The sequence below is a fragment of the Canis lupus genome, chromosome 1, assembly GCF_011100685.1.
Source record: "Canis lupus familiaris isolate Mischka breed German Shepherd chromosome 1, alternate assembly UU_Cfam_GSD_1.0, whole genome shotgun sequence".
Taxonomy (NCBI): domain Eukaryota; kingdom Metazoa; phylum Chordata; class Mammalia; order Carnivora; family Canidae; genus Canis; species Canis lupus.
In genome coordinates this window covers 102,925,029-102,940,219 of record NC_049222.1, presented here as the reverse complement: position 1 = coordinate 102,940,219, position 15,191 = coordinate 102,925,029, and the positions used below count along the sequence as shown (strand labels likewise).

The 15,191-nt window shown below is 46.1% G+C and overlaps 1 long non-coding RNA gene across 2 annotated transcripts; it reads left to right on the top strand.

Annotated features, from left to right (window-relative positions):
• Positions 1 to 3,711: 3,711 nt before the first annotated feature.
• On the top strand, positions 3,712 to 14,539 carry LOC119869893. Of its 2 annotated transcripts, XR_005353225.1 has the most exons (3): positions 3,712 to 3,960; positions 7,273 to 7,456; positions 14,405 to 14,539. It is a non-coding gene; the product is annotated as an uncharacterized LOC119869893 (long non-coding RNA). The 2 variants fall into 2 exon arrangements; XR_005353224.1 differs by lacking the exons at positions 3,712 to 3,960; positions 7,273 to 7,456 and adding an exon at positions 13,860 to 14,087.
• Positions 14,540 to 15,191: the final 652 nt, after the last annotated feature.

The following is a 15,191-nucleotide window of genomic DNA, read 5'->3' as shown; positions in this document are numbered from 1 at the left end:
TGTATATCATTATATTATGTATTTATATACCATCTCATAATATGTAATAGAGTATGTATCTTATGTGTTTTATATAAATCTTAAAGATTTTATTTTAAAAAAATCTCTACACCTGGCTATCCCTGGGTGGCGCAGCGGTTTGGCACCTGCCTTTGGCCCAGGGCGTGATCCTGGAGACCCGGGATCGAGTCCCACAGCAGGCTCCTGGCATGCAGCCTGCTTCTCCCTCTGCCTGTGTCTCTGCCTCTCTCTCTGTGTGTCTTTCATGAATAAATAAATAAAATCTTAAAAAAAAAATCTCTACACCCAATGTGGGACTCGAACTCATGATCCCAATATCGGGAGCCACATGCTCCACTGACTAAGCCAGCTGGATGCCCCTATTACTTATATATTTTATATTTTTTCCAAATAAATTTAACGAATGAAATAGATGGAAAGCTCACATAAAAAACAAACAAATGAAAATGAAAACATATTTGTCCAACCATCTGGGATGCAGCAAAAGCAGTCGGAAGAGGGAAGTACATAGCAATACAGGCCTACCTCAAGACACAAAAAAAGTCTCAATTACACAACCTAATCCTATACCTAAAGGAGCTAGAAAAGAAGAAGCAAACAAGCATAAAGCCGGCAGGAGAAGGGAAATAATAAAGATGAGACCACAAATAAATAATACAGAAACAACAACAAAACACTAGAGTAGAATAACAAAAAGAAGAGCTGGGACATCAAACTAAGTAAAAAAATGGATCAAGCCCTAGCCAGACTTATCAACAAGAAAAGAGAAAGGACCTAAATAAATAAAATCCCAAATGCGAGAGGGTATAGCTACACCACAAAGGAAAACATTTATAAGAGAATACGATGAAAAACTATATGCCAGCACACTGGGAGACCTGAAAGAAATGGATAAATCCCTAGAAATGTACAAACTACCAACACTGGTTATGCATCTGCCTTGGCTCAGGGCGTGATCCTGGGTCCTGGGATCAAGTCCCGCATTGAGCTCCCCACAGGGAGCCTGCTTCTCCCTCTGCCTATGTCTCTGCCTCTCTCTGTGACTCTCATGAATAAATAAATAAAATATTTTTAAAATATATATATTTTACTAAATAAAATAATAGATGAACACTCAGCACAGCACCTAGAATAGAGTGCTTGCTTAATGATATTAATATTCACAAATGCTCTGATGGTGGCGTAGACAACGGCACTGTTCTGTGGGCTTTACAGACCTGGACGGGAATCACACTTAATCCTCATGGTCTACATGGGACCTAGGCGCTGTTGCTTTCCGAGGCTCGGACAGGCCACACGTGTCAGCCTTCACTACACCTGACACAGCACACAGCTGCACAAAACCTTGCTATAGCTCCTCATGGAATGGAATGTTTTAGCCATACACACACCAGATATATCCCAAATAGGGATGCCTGGGTGGCTTAGCGGTTGAGCGTCTGCCTTTGGCCCAAGATGTGATCCTGGAGTCCTGGGATCAAGTCCCACGTCGGGCTCCCTGCATGGAACCTGCTTTTCCTTCTGCCTGTATCTCTGCCTCTCTCTCTCTCTCTCATAAATAAATAAAATCTTAAAAAAAAAGAAATATCCCAAATAATATAATGAGCACCTACATGCCTACCCCTGTCCAGTTGAAGAAAGAGAACTTTTCTACTATAATTGGAACCAGTGGTATACTTACTCCTCTCTAAATCTTTCTAGTCCCTTCCTGATGTAACCACTATCACGAAGGAGGTATTTATTATTCATTTTTTAAAAATGCACTTGCTACAATATGTATAAACACATAGCTGCTATAGGGGATCACCTTGCACGTGGTTAAAACTAAAAATTAAAAAAAAAGAATCTTCTCACACATGTTGTCTTGTGCTAAAGGGCACACTTTGCTACTGCCATGTGCTCTCCAAAGGTGGTTCTATCTGGCATTGACTGTTTATTCTCATTTTTTTTGAGTTCGTAGGCCCCTCTGAGAATCTGAAGAAAGCCATCGAGACTTGCACTAATTCAGAAGACACTAGCCACGTGTGGCTCTTCAGCACTTGAAACGTGGCTGGTTCAAATCAAGAACTCCTGTGAGTGTAAAACACGACCATGAATTTCAAAGACTTACCACGAAAAAGAGAATGTAAGCTATCTCACTGATGACTTTTTTTTTTAAAAAAAAGCTTTTATTTATTCATGAGAGACACACAGAGAGAGGCAGAGACATAGGCAGAGGGAGAAGCAGGCTCCCTACAGGGATCCCAATACGGGACTCTATCCCAGGACCACAGGGATCACAACCCGAGCCAAAGGCAGATGCTCAACCACTGAACCACCATGCATTTGGCTGATGACTTTTATATTAATTATAAGATGACATGATAATGTTTTGGATATACGGTCACTTGCAGTATTCGTGTATTTTGGATTTGCAAACTGGACTACCCATTCAAAAGTTCCTGTAGTCCTCAAATGAATGTCACAGCACTCTGGTGGGCATGTGCTGGGCGTCAAAAAATTTGAGCTGTCTGTGGTTGCACAAGGGGACCCTCTGCCTTCTTGTTTCACCTCTCACCCTGGAAACAAGTGTCCTTTCTGCAGCCTGGTTAGTGCCATGCTTTCAATATATATTAGGTAAGGTGTCTTTAAACAGAACACAAATTGTGGCACCTGGGTGGTTCAGTGGTTGAGCATCTGCCTTCGGCTCAGGTCATGATCCCAGGGTCCTGGGATTGAGTTCCACATTGGGCTCCCGGCAAGGAGCCTGCTTCTCCCTCTGCCTGTGTCTCTGCCTCTTTTTCTGTGTCTCTAATGAATAAATAAATAAAATCCTTAAAAGACTCCAAAAAACAGAACACATGTCAAATAAGGTTACACATTGAGGAAGGTTAAGGAAAATACTGTGACAAAGGCTCACAGGAATCCAACCCTGTACTTCCCCCAGGGGCAGCGGTTCCATATTCATCAAGTCAGTATTCACTGACTTTATAGATTGTAGCCACCAGGAAGAAGGATAATCAAGTATCCTGAGTGACTAGAATAAGGAAGATATACTGTATTGAACAAATTAAGCCTCAAAATGATTTTTACCTTGTTTCTTTTTTACTTTTGGGAAAATTGATGCACAGTTTGGCAGATAGCATACAGGGTGACAGACCCTGATAGATCTCTCAAGAAGGCCATGGGTTGAAAATCGGTGCATTATCAGTGTTCCCTGTGCTACGCCAAGGGATCCTAGCCAAGATCCCTCATGCATGTGGACCATAACCCCACCATTCTCCCGGCCTCTGGTGTCTCTCCCTACAGTGTCTCACTCACCACCCCAAAAGCATCTAACAGTCAGAGACAACATGTGTCCCTCTCCTCAGTAGCTTCCCGTGGCTCCCTACTACCCTTAGGATAGCATCCAAGCTCCCTAGCCTGGCCTCTAAGCGCTTCTGGAGCTGGCACCTGCTGCATCTTATCTGCCACCCCGCCCTGTCTCACCCGACACTCCAGTCACACCGGGGGACTCACAGTTCCCTGGAGCACCCTGGACTCTCTCTCCCTCTCCTCAGGAAATGTGTGTGAGACGAGAGACTGACGGGTGGCCGGAGTGCATTTGTAATGGCTTCGTAAATCCCGCGTGATTAACGATAATTATAGCTAGCATTTACTGAACTCTGTGTATTACCAGCCGCTGTGCTAATCCTCACAGCAGCCGGGAAAGGTAGGTCCTATTATTAGCTCCGTTTTATAGTTGAGGGAAGGGAGACTCGCAGAGATTAAATCTCTCGCTCTATGTCCTGGTAGGGGTCAACGGCACAGTTGGACTCCGCGTTTCACACACCCCCTCCTCTGGCCTCTCTCTGGTGGTGTGGTAGACGTGTGCAGGCCAGGAGCTAGGGACAGACGCTGACTTCTCTTGTTTCCATTCAAATTCAACACACATTTCCTGGGGCCTGAGCTGGAGCAAAGGTCAGTGGATGGGTTCTGTCCCTGCTAGGGAAGAGTCTAGGTGCCACAGATAAGGATGCGAGCCATCAGAGAGCAAGGTGTTATCTGTTCGAATGGAGGTGACAAAATGAGGCCCAGAGCTGACTCTAAAGTCTTGATGGGATGAAGGGTGGGGGAGAAAGAGGCCTCCAAGCAGAGGCCTGTCCTATGTAGGATTCAAGTTAAGACAGATTAGTTGCAAAACTATGGAGAGCCTACCTCCTAGTATGTATGGAGCAGGATTGTCCATTCTGGGGATACAGAGAAAGTCATGGGAGCCAGAGTCCCTGCCCTCAGAGGCCGATCTACAGAGGCTGGAATCCGATGGGTGATTGCCTATGGCCTGGATGGGATAGAGCGCTGTGAGGTGACACGTCAGGGGGGTTCTTTGTGGGGTGACAGGAGTGTTCTAAAAATGATCATGGTGACAGTCACACGGCTCTGTGAGTACACCAGAAGTCATTGAGTGCCTCACTTTAAATAGATGAATGCTGTGCTATGAGAATCATATCTCAATAAAGGTATAAAAAAACCTTTAAAACCTGGGTGGCGGGATCCCTGGGTGGCGCAGCGGTTTGGCGCCTGCCTTTGGCCCAGGGCGCGATCCTGGAGACCCGGGATCGAATCCCACGTCGGGCTCCCGGTGCATGGAGCCTGCTTCTCTCTCTGCCTGTGTCTCTGCCTCTCTCTCTCTCTGTGTGACTATCATAAATAAATAAAACTTTAAAAAAAATAAAATAAAACCTGGGTGGCTCAGGCAGTGATCCCAGGGTCCTGGTATCGAGTCCCACATCAGGCTCCCCACAGGAAGCCTGCTTCTCCCTCTGCCTATGTCTGCCTCTCTATGTGTGTCGCTCATGAATAAATAAATAAAATCTTAAAAATAATAAAAATTAAAAGAATCCCTGCACTGGTGGAACAGGCATTCTAGCGAGGCCACAGAGAACATGACAGGTTGAATGCCTGGGCCAATTTAACACCCCCTCCTCCTGTGTGTAACAGAATGATTTTCAGCCACAATCACAGAATAACCATCAGCATTCTCTTCTTGGCTTGTGGGGAGTTTTCTTTCATTGTTTTTAAGCTAACAAATTTTAGTTTTTCAAGCAATTTTAGGTTCATGGCAAAATGCGGAGGAAGATAGAGACATTTCCCACTGACTCTCTGCCCCTGCTCACACACACACCCCCATTAGCAACACCCCATACCCGAGAGTACGTTTGTCACGTTGACTCCTCCTAATCATTTTTTTTAGAACTTTATATAAAAAAAATCTTTATTTTGTTTTCAAGTGATTACTTCAAACTTTCAGACGCAAAGTTTGAGGGAGATCTTCAGAGGTCCAAAGGATTAACGGAGGGTTCGTGGAGTCACAACACAACACTGTGGATGCAAGCTTACCTCTGCAGGCCCATCTTCGGATGGCTCACGTTCACACCTGCTCTCTTTACACTGAAAGGAAATTTGTTTTGAAAACAAAACAAACCAACTCCAAAACGATCATTTTAAGTGGCACTGAGGCAGCTCAGGCCAATGTAAATTACTCTCCATTATTGCCCAACATCCTACTCAATCCCCCACCCCCACCCCACCCGCTCCTGGGCTGAGTTAGGATCCAAACTTGTAGGGAATACACAGCCTGTGTGACAGTCTGATGGCCATTCTAGTCTCAAACAGAATCCTTTTAGAGGTTTAACTCTAACTTTCCAGTAACTCTTCAATAATATAGAATCATCCATAGGATTTGGGCTTTTCCTGTTATTTATGTGCAACTGTCTATGCCTATGACAGGATCTTCTTCCATTTTCCTAAATTTGCCTTAGAGGATGGGCCTGGCCCCACCAAGCTGGGTGTCGCAGCTCAGTCTTGGGCTGTAACTCGCTCCAGGAGCCACTGTCAAGCGAGACTGCTGACCCGGCAGCCTTCTGACGATGCCATACTGCATCGTCTGGGGACCCCGGGACCTTGACAGCCATGGTGGACGGGGCCTCCCAGGTCCTTGTGAGGAGGGTGGTTGGCCGGGAGGTGTTGCTGCTGTGTTGGACAAGTTCTGGGACGTCGGTCCCTGCTGCCATGCTAGCATATTCATGCTAGGGTTCTCTTTTGGTGCTGGCCATGGTCTGGGCTTGGCCACATGTATAATGATGTGTGTCCACCCTTAGAGTATTGTACAGAATAACTCCACTGTCCTAAAAGCCCTCCTTGCTCCCCCTATTCATCTGTCCTCCCGTAACCCTTGGCAGCCATTTACTGTTTTACTATCTCCATAGCTTTGTCTTTTCCAGAAGGTCCTACAGTTGGAATCGTGCAGCATGTCACTTTTTCAGACTGGCTGCTTTCACTTAGTGATCTGCCTTTTTATGACCTGACAGCTCGTTTCTTTTCAGTACCAAATAATATTCCGTCCCCTGGATGGACCATATGGGCCCACCCACCTCCTGAAGCACATTTCAGTTGCTTCTGAGTGTCAATATGGAATCCAGCTGCTGTAAACATCCTGCTGTGTGTTTTTGTGTGCATGTGAAATCTTAATTTATTTGCCTGAACACTAAGGGGCATAATTGTTGGATATCTCTCATATAGCACAACTATTGTTTTTCAAAGATTTTATTTTTTTGTTTGTGAGAGACATAGAAAGAGGGAGGCAGAGACGCAGGCAGAGGCAGAAGCAGGCTCCCTGTGGGGAACCCGATGTTGGACTCAATCCCAAGGCCCTGGGATCAGCCCCTGAACTGAAGGCAGATGCTCAACCATTGAACCACCCAGGCGTCCCCACACAACTATTTTTTTTTTTTAATTTATGATAGTCACACAGAGAGAGAGAGAGAGAGAGAGGCAGAGACATAGACAGAGGGAAAAGCAGGCTCCATGCACCGGGAGCCCAACGTGGGATTCGATCCCGGGTCTCCAGGATCACGCCCTGGGCCAAAGGCAGGCGCCAAACCACTGCGCCACCCAGGGATCCCTACAACTATTTTTTAAAAAGATTTACTTAGGGTGCCTGGTTCAGTCAGTGAAGTGTCTGCCTTTTTTAAAAGATTTTTTTTTTTTTTTTTTTTTTTTTTGAGAGAGAGAGAGAGAAAGCACAAGCAGGGGAAGCAGCAGGAAGAGGGAAAGGGAGAAGCAGGCTTCCTGCTGAGCAGGGAGACCGATGAAGGGCTGGATCCCAGGACCTTGGGATCATGACCTGAGCTGAAGGCAGACGCCTCACTAAATGAGCAACCTATGCACCCCCAGAACTAATTTTAAGAGTCATCATTTATCATTTCTTTCTTGATTTTTTTTTTTTTTTAGTTTGTAAACAGGAATTGAAAAAAATGCATTCCAGTGTTAGAGATATTGGTTCCAATTCAGCACATGTTTCAGGTGTGAGCTCAATCCTGCACTTCAGTAAAAACTGGTACACGGCACAGCTGGTATTCTGCTTCCCCATTTTGAACTGGATCCACAAATACCAACTCCAGGAGTGACAGAGAAGGTCAGAACCCTAGTTATTCAGTTCCTATTTCTTTGTTTTTAGAATCACCATGGCATCTACATGCACTTCGAAACTACCATTTAATTTTTTTAAGTTTCTTTTTTTATTATTTTTTATTATTTTTTATTTTTTAAAAAATTTTTAAAATTTATTTATGATAGTCACAGAGAGAGAGAGAGAGAGAGAGAGAGAGAGAGGCAGAGACACAGGCAGAGGGAGAAGCAGGCTCCATGCACCGGGAGCCCGATGTGGGATTCGATCCTGGATCTCTGGGATCGCGCCCTGGGCGAAAGGCAGGCGCCAAACCGCTGCGCCACCCAGGGATCCTTAAGTTTCTTTTTTTAAAGATTTTATTTATTTATTCATGAGAGACACAGAAAGAGGCAGAGACACTGGCAGAGGGAGAAGCAGGCTCCCTATGGGGAGCCCAATGAGGAACTCGAACCCAGGACCCCAGGATCATGACCTGAGCTGAAGGCAGACGCTCAACCAGTGAGTCACCCAGACTATCCCAAAACTACCATTTTAAACATCCTGGGAACATGGAGCTATGCAGATCTCAGATGCAGAAGGCAGAGGTTGCATCTGAAGTGAGCTTGTACAACCCCCATCCTCAGGAACTTAGTATCAAAAGAAACCTGCATAGAGGAGTCTCTGCGAGTGGAGGCCCTCTGCACACTGGAGTTCTTGCATTAGCCTCCAGTAGCAATGTAGCTTTCCAAAAGATGGGGGAGAGTAACAAAGTGTGCTAATTGTATATATAAATATATACACATTGTGTACATTTCCATACTTGTTCTATATGTATCTACACATATGTATATATTTAAATCTATAATATGTATATGTATATGTATATGTATATTATAGATTTAAAACCCCATGGTTGGGGATCCCTGGGTGGCGCAGCGGTTTGGCGCCTGCCTTTGGCCCAGGGCGCGATCCTGGAGACCGGGGATCGAATCCCACATCGGGCTCCCGGTGCATGGAGCCTGTTTCTCCCTCTGCCTATGTCTCTGCCTCTCTCTCTCTCTCTCTCTGTGACTATCATAAATAAATAAAAATTTAAAAAAATAAAAATAAAAAAATAAAACCCCATGGTAACATCTGCAGTGAATGTTTGGAACTTAGATTAATAAGTTCGCAGGGAGGGGTTTCTTTTTAATGTATTATCTACTTATTTTATTTTTTAAGATTTTATTTATTCATTCATGAGAGACAGAGAGAAGAGGCAGAGAAACAGGCAGAGGGAGAAGCAGGCTCCATGCAGGGAGCCGGGCGTGGGACTCGATCCCAAGTTGCCAGGATCACGCCCCGGGCCCAAGACCGCGCTAAACCGCTGAACCACCTGGGCTGCCTTTACTGTATTTTTAAAATTTAAATTCAATTAACATTATCATATATATTTTTTAAAGATTTATTTATTCATTCATTCAGAGAGAGCAAAGAGAGAGGCAGAGATACAGGCGGAGGGAGAAGCAGGCTCCATGCAAGAAGCCTGATGTGGGACTCGATTCCAGATCCCCAGGATCACACCCCAGGCTGCAGGCGGCGCTAAACCGCTGCGCCACCCGGGCTGCCCAACATTATCATATATTATTAGTTTCAGATGTAGAGTTCAGTGATTCATCAGCTGCATATAATCCCCAGAGTGCAGTGCCCATCACCCTCATACTCATCACCCAGTCACCCCATCCCCCTTCCACCTCCCCTTCAACAACCCTCAGTTTGTTTCCCAGAGTTAAGAGTCTTTTATAGTTTGTCTACCTCTCTGGTTTCCTCTTGTTTTATTTTTCAGGGAGGGTTGTGTATCACTGACACTGGTTATGATCGCTGGTGTATGACATAAGTGAAAAGTGGACCAAACATTTAGTTATCTCTTTGTTTTCATTTCCACCATGGCCACTGCATCCCAGCATCCAGGGCAGGCTGCTCCCACCTGCCATTGTCTCAACGGCACATGACAGAGGGGGGATTGCATTGGATGGGCAGAAATAGGAAGTGGTTGAGCATGTGGGGAAATAGAGCCCCTCAGGCCTTGCAGGCGGGTGTGTAGACTAGAGCAGCGTTCTGGCAGGACCCCCAGGTCTGAGGATTCTTTAGGGTGTATCCATCCCTGAGAGATTTTCCCAGAGAAGGGCAATCTGGATGTGCTGGGTCCCTTCCCCTTGTCCATCTGCCTCCTCTCTGTCCGGGTGACCCCTTCCAACTGCATCACCTAGGCTGCGTCTGGCTTCTGTTCAGGTTCAGCCAAGGGGAAGCATCGGCAGGTGATCAGAAGGCAGGGGCAGTGACAGTGACCCTGAACAACTCATCTCACCTTTCTAAGACTCTGTTTCCCCCTGTGTAAAGTGGGGGTGGGACAGATTATAAACTCATTTATTTGTGGAACAGTTATTTGCTGTGAGTCTACTGTGTGTCAGGCACTGTGCTGGGTGCTGGGGACGCAGCATGAGCCACACAGGCACCTTTCCATTCTAGGGAGGGGTGGTCAGCTGCCAATTTGTAAACCCAACAAACCAGCAAATGAGAAGAAAACAGAGGGCAGTGGTTTGATCCTCACCTGAAAGATGTCGAAAGAGGCTCTGAGAAATAATTCATCAGATGATTTAGCAAAAATGAAATCTTTTTAAGCATTTACTCTGTGCCAAGGCAATACTAAATGCTCTAGGAACCCAGTGAAACCCAGCCAAGATTTGCACCCCTGCACATGGCACAGGTGGATGGGGATGGTGGTATGGGTTACATTGTGCCCCCCCCCCCCACATCAAAAACTGGAACCCCCAGTACCTCAGAATGTGACCTTGTTTGGAAATAGTATCACTGCAGATGAAATTAGGTAAGAGGAGATGGTACTGTGGAGTAAGGTGGGTTCCTTTACGATCCTCCCACAGGAAAAAGTGGAAAGATGGCCATGTGGGGCCACCAGTGCGTGAAGATGAAGGTGGAGCAGTGAGGCACCTATAAGCCCAGGGTGGCGGGCAAACCACCAGGAGCTAGGCAGAGTAGAGATAGGCTTCCCCTGGGGGCTTCAGAGGGAGCATGGCCCTGCCAGCACAGGACCTTCCACTTCCACCTCCACAATGCTGTATTATACAATCCTATTGTTGGAAGCCATAGGGCTTGCGATACTTTGTTACAGCAGTCCCCCCTCACTAGCACAGGGGGATGAACATGGACCTATTGGAAACAAAGAAACCAACTTACTTTTGACTGAGAGCTCTGTGACCGCCACAAAACAGGTTGCATGTGTTTTCCATGCTGTGTAACAAACCACTAGGAATCTAGCAGCTTAAAAGAGCACCCCCTTATTAGCCCACACTTTCTGTGAGTCAGAAACCTAGGCATGAATGACACGGCTCTCTGCTTCAGGAAGACTGAGAACTCCCCATTCCCTTGCTGCTTGTTGGGCAGAATCCACTGTTTTCAGAGGCCGCCTGCATCCCCTGGGTGTGGGGTGCTCTCCTCCTTCCAAGCCTGAAACAGAGAATCTCCCTCTTGTTGAATCCCCCTGAAGCTCTGAATCTTTCTCCAGAAGGAGCCCCGTCCCTTTTAGGGAGTCACCTGATTAGGCCAGGTCCACCAAAGATCACTTTCCTAGCTTAAATTAACTGAGTTGGATATATTTCTTTTAAGATTTTATTTATTTAATCATGATAGATCCACAGAGAGAGAGGGAGAGAGGAACAGGCACAGGCAGAGAGAGAAGCAGGCTCCATGCAGGGAGCCCGACTTGGGACTCGATCCTGGGTCTCCAGGATCTGGCCCTGGGCTGAAGGCGGCGCTAAACCACTGAGCCACCGGGCTGCCCTGAGTTAGATATTTTTTAAAAATTATATTGAAGCATAACTGACATAAAATATTATATTCATTTCAGGTGCACAACATAGCAATTTGACATTTCTCATGAGAAGTGTAATCACCACTTGACACCATACAACACTATTATGATATTATTGAATATTATTTTCCGTGCTGTACTTTTCATCTCTATGACTTTCTTTTTTATTTTTTTATTTATTTTTTTAAATTTTTATTTATTTATGATAGTCACACAGAGAGAGAGAGAGAGAGGCAGAGACACAGGCAGAGGGAGAAGCAGGCTCCATGCACCGGGAGCCCGACGTGGGATTTGATCCAGGGTCTCCAGGATCACGCCCCGGGCCAAAGGCAGGAGCCAAACCGCTGTGCCACCCGGGGATCCCCTATGACTTTCTTTTTTAAAGGTTTATTTGAGAGAGAGAAAGCAAGAAAAAGAGTGCATGTGCACGTAAGTGGGGGGAAGAGCAGAGGAGAGGGAGGGAGAATCTTAAGCAGACTCTGTGCTGAGTGCGGAGCCCACTGTGTGAAATCTGGGATCATAAGATTATGACCTGAGCCGAAGTCAAGAGTCAGCCACTTAATGGAGTGAGCCACCCAGGCACCCGTTATCTCTGAGACTTTTTATCTAATAACTAGAAGTTTGTGCCTCCTAATTAATCCCTTTTATCTATTTCCCCATCCTCTACTCCCTCCCCCTTGGCAACCACCAGTTTGTTCTCTGTATTTATGAGTCTGCTTTTGTTTTGTTTTTTACGTTCTGCATATGAGTGAAATCATATGGTATTTCTCCTTCTCTGTCTGACTTACTTCACTAAGCATGATGCCCTCTAGCTCCATCCGCGTTATCTGACTTCAGATCCTAGTGCGTGTGCAAAGGCCTTTCACAGTAGCCCCTGGATCGGCACTGGGAGATGTGTGTACACCAGGGGAGCAGGAATCTTGGGATCTGCCCACAACAAGAGATTGATAGAGATGGGCTGAGGGAGGAAGAGCCTCGTAGAGGAGGCTTGAAAGGACAGATGGGAGAGTCATTCCAGGCAGAGGAATTGCGCATCTGAGGCTGAGATGAGGAAGCCAAGGGGCTGCTGGGAACCTGCCGAGCTGTCGAGCTGTCGTGGGAACAAAAGCAGCTCTTGAGTGTGGCCTGTGGGCACTGGAGAATGAGTGTGATGGTGAACAGTAGCTTTGATTTTTTTTTTAAAGATTTTATTTATTTATTTGAGTTGGAGAAAGAGAGACAGAGCATGAATGGGGTGGTGGGGCAGAGGGAGAAGAAGCTAGCTCCCCACTGAGCAGGGAGCTCGACATGGGGCTCGATCTCAGGACTCCGGGATCATGACCTGAGCTGAAGGCAGATGCTTAAACGACTGAGCCATCCAGCTGCCCAGTAGCTACAATTATCCTGATAGTCCAACCCTGGAGGTGGCCAGTCTGGAAGGACTATCCTTCTCTTTTCTCTGGCCCTCCTCTCCCAGTGAACTTGGGTGGGTCACTTCCCTCTCCCTGGCTCCACATCTGGTGCCAGAATGCCCCCTCCCTCCTTGAGACAAAAACGTTGATTTGGGAGGAGGGCAGAACTGGGGCAAAGCCCCAGCTGGCAGTGGGAAAAGAAGGCGGCTGGGGCTCAAGCAGCTGGGTGAGAGGCAGTAAATATTTATGCAGCATGAGTCTGTGCCAGGCACAGTGCTGGGCGTGGTTGAGATAAAGGGCCCAGGAGGCACAGGGGTTTGGCCTCTGAGGCTGGATTCCAAACCGCGCCCCGGGAGGCCAGGAGCAGGCAGTGGAAACCGCCCACCATGGGCCTAGTGCCCAGAGGGAGGTGTAGCTTCAAGCTGCTGGATGTCTGTGGGTGGGTGACTGTCCCCTTGGAGCCTCAGAGCCCCTCTGGAAAGGGAGGGTGTCCCAGCTCCTGATCACAGGCTCAGTTCTCTAGATCATCTGGATCAAGTCTCAAATCACTCCTTTTCAGAAGCCCTCTAGGACCACCTAACTGAAGTCATAGCACCAGCTTGAAGCCCCTGCTTCTCTGCTAGCACTGCTTTATTCTCTTACTCTCTCACATTAAAATGTGGGCTTCAATGAAATAAATAACATTGTATGGGGCTATAATATACATTTATATAAAATAAAATAAAATAAAATAAAATAAAATAAAATAAAATAAATAAATAAATAACATGGTATGGGGGCACCTGGGAGGCTCAGTGGTTGAGTGTCTTCTTTTGGCTCAGGGAGTGATCCCAGGGTCCTGGGATCGAGTCCTCCCTCTGCCTGTGTCTCTCATGAATAAATAAATGAAATCTTTAAAAACAAAAACAAAAAAATCATATGGGACTATCACCCAAAGTATAAAATAAACATCTGGGGATCCCTGGGTGGCGCAGCGGTTTGGCGCCTGCCTTTGGCCCAGGGCGCGATCCTGGAGACCCGGGATCGAATCCCACGTCGGGCTCCTGGTGCATGGAGCCTGCTTCTCCCTCTGCCTGTGTCTCTGCCTCTCTCTCTCTCTCTCACTGTGTGCCTATCATAAAAAAATAAAAAATTTAAAAAATAAAATAAAATAAAATAAAATAAACATCTGTGAATCCATATAGATACAAATAAACTACTGAATAAATGCATAAACAGGGGAAAGAGAAGGGACAGAAGAATCTTCAAAATTGTATCTGGATGCTTCCCCCTACTTTCCACGTGGGATGCATCAGTGACTTGTGCACAGAGCGGAGGGTGAGGGGTCACTCTCCAGTGGAGACACCTGGCGAGCGCCATGGCATCATCTGCCAGATTATGAAGGGAAGCATCATGGGTGGTAAGTCACATGGATATGTGCAGGGTGGGGGGGCCTCCCTGGCCCCAAGGGGATGTGCTGAAAAAGGTGCTACACTGGCTTTGGGTTTCTCCCCAGAGCTCCTCAAAACTGTCAAGGTCATCAAAAACCAAGGCAAATTTGAGAGATGATCTTAGACCAGAGGAGGCTGAGGAGGCATGACACAGGCCATGTGCTATCCAGGGTGGGATCCTGGAACAGAAAAGGAGCATCAAGGGGAAAAGAGCTAAATCTGAGTGAGGGGGAGTGTTTGGTTGATAGTGTTCTAGAATCAGACTTTGTTTCCTTGGTTTTGACAGGTGGACTCCGGTCGTAGGATAACACGAGGGGAATCTGACTCGGATGCAGGAGAAGCCTCTGTACTACTTCAATTTCTCTGCAAACCTAAAACTATTCTAAAAAGAAAAGACTATTTAAAAAGCATGGGGAAAAAATAAAAAATAAAAATAAATAAAAAATTAAAAAGCATGGGGATCCCTGGGTGGCTCAGCAGTTTAGAGCCTGCCTTTGGCCCAGGGTGTGGTCCTGGAGTCCCAGGATTGGGTCTGCATTGGGCTCCCTGCATGGAGCCTGCTTCTCCCTCTGCCTGTGTCTCTGCCTCTGTGTGTGTGTATGTGTCTCTCATGAATGAATAAATGAATCTTAAAAAAAAATTAAATAAAAAGCAAACCAGGTGGGCTCAAGAGGACTTCTGTCCCACTTCCTATCAGTTAATTTTCCATATAGAAGCCGGAGGGAATCTGTTAAATTAGGAGAGGGAGAGGCACCTGGTGGCTCAGTGGTTGAGCATCTGCCTTTGGCTCAGGGTGTGATCCCAGAGTCCCACATCAGGCTCCCTGCACAAAGCCTGCTTCTCACTCTGCCTATGTCTCTGCCTCTGTCTGTGTGTTTCTCATAAATAAATAAATAAATCTTTAAAAAAAATCAAGAGAGGGGTCTGTGCTATTCAGAAGTAGTATTTCTAAAGATGTATCAAATGGTAGCATGTGGAATATATGCGTTTCACTGTTTTTAAATTTTACCAAAGACAAGAAGCTTAAACAGATACTTGATATCTTAGAAAAATATTTGATATCTTGTTACGAT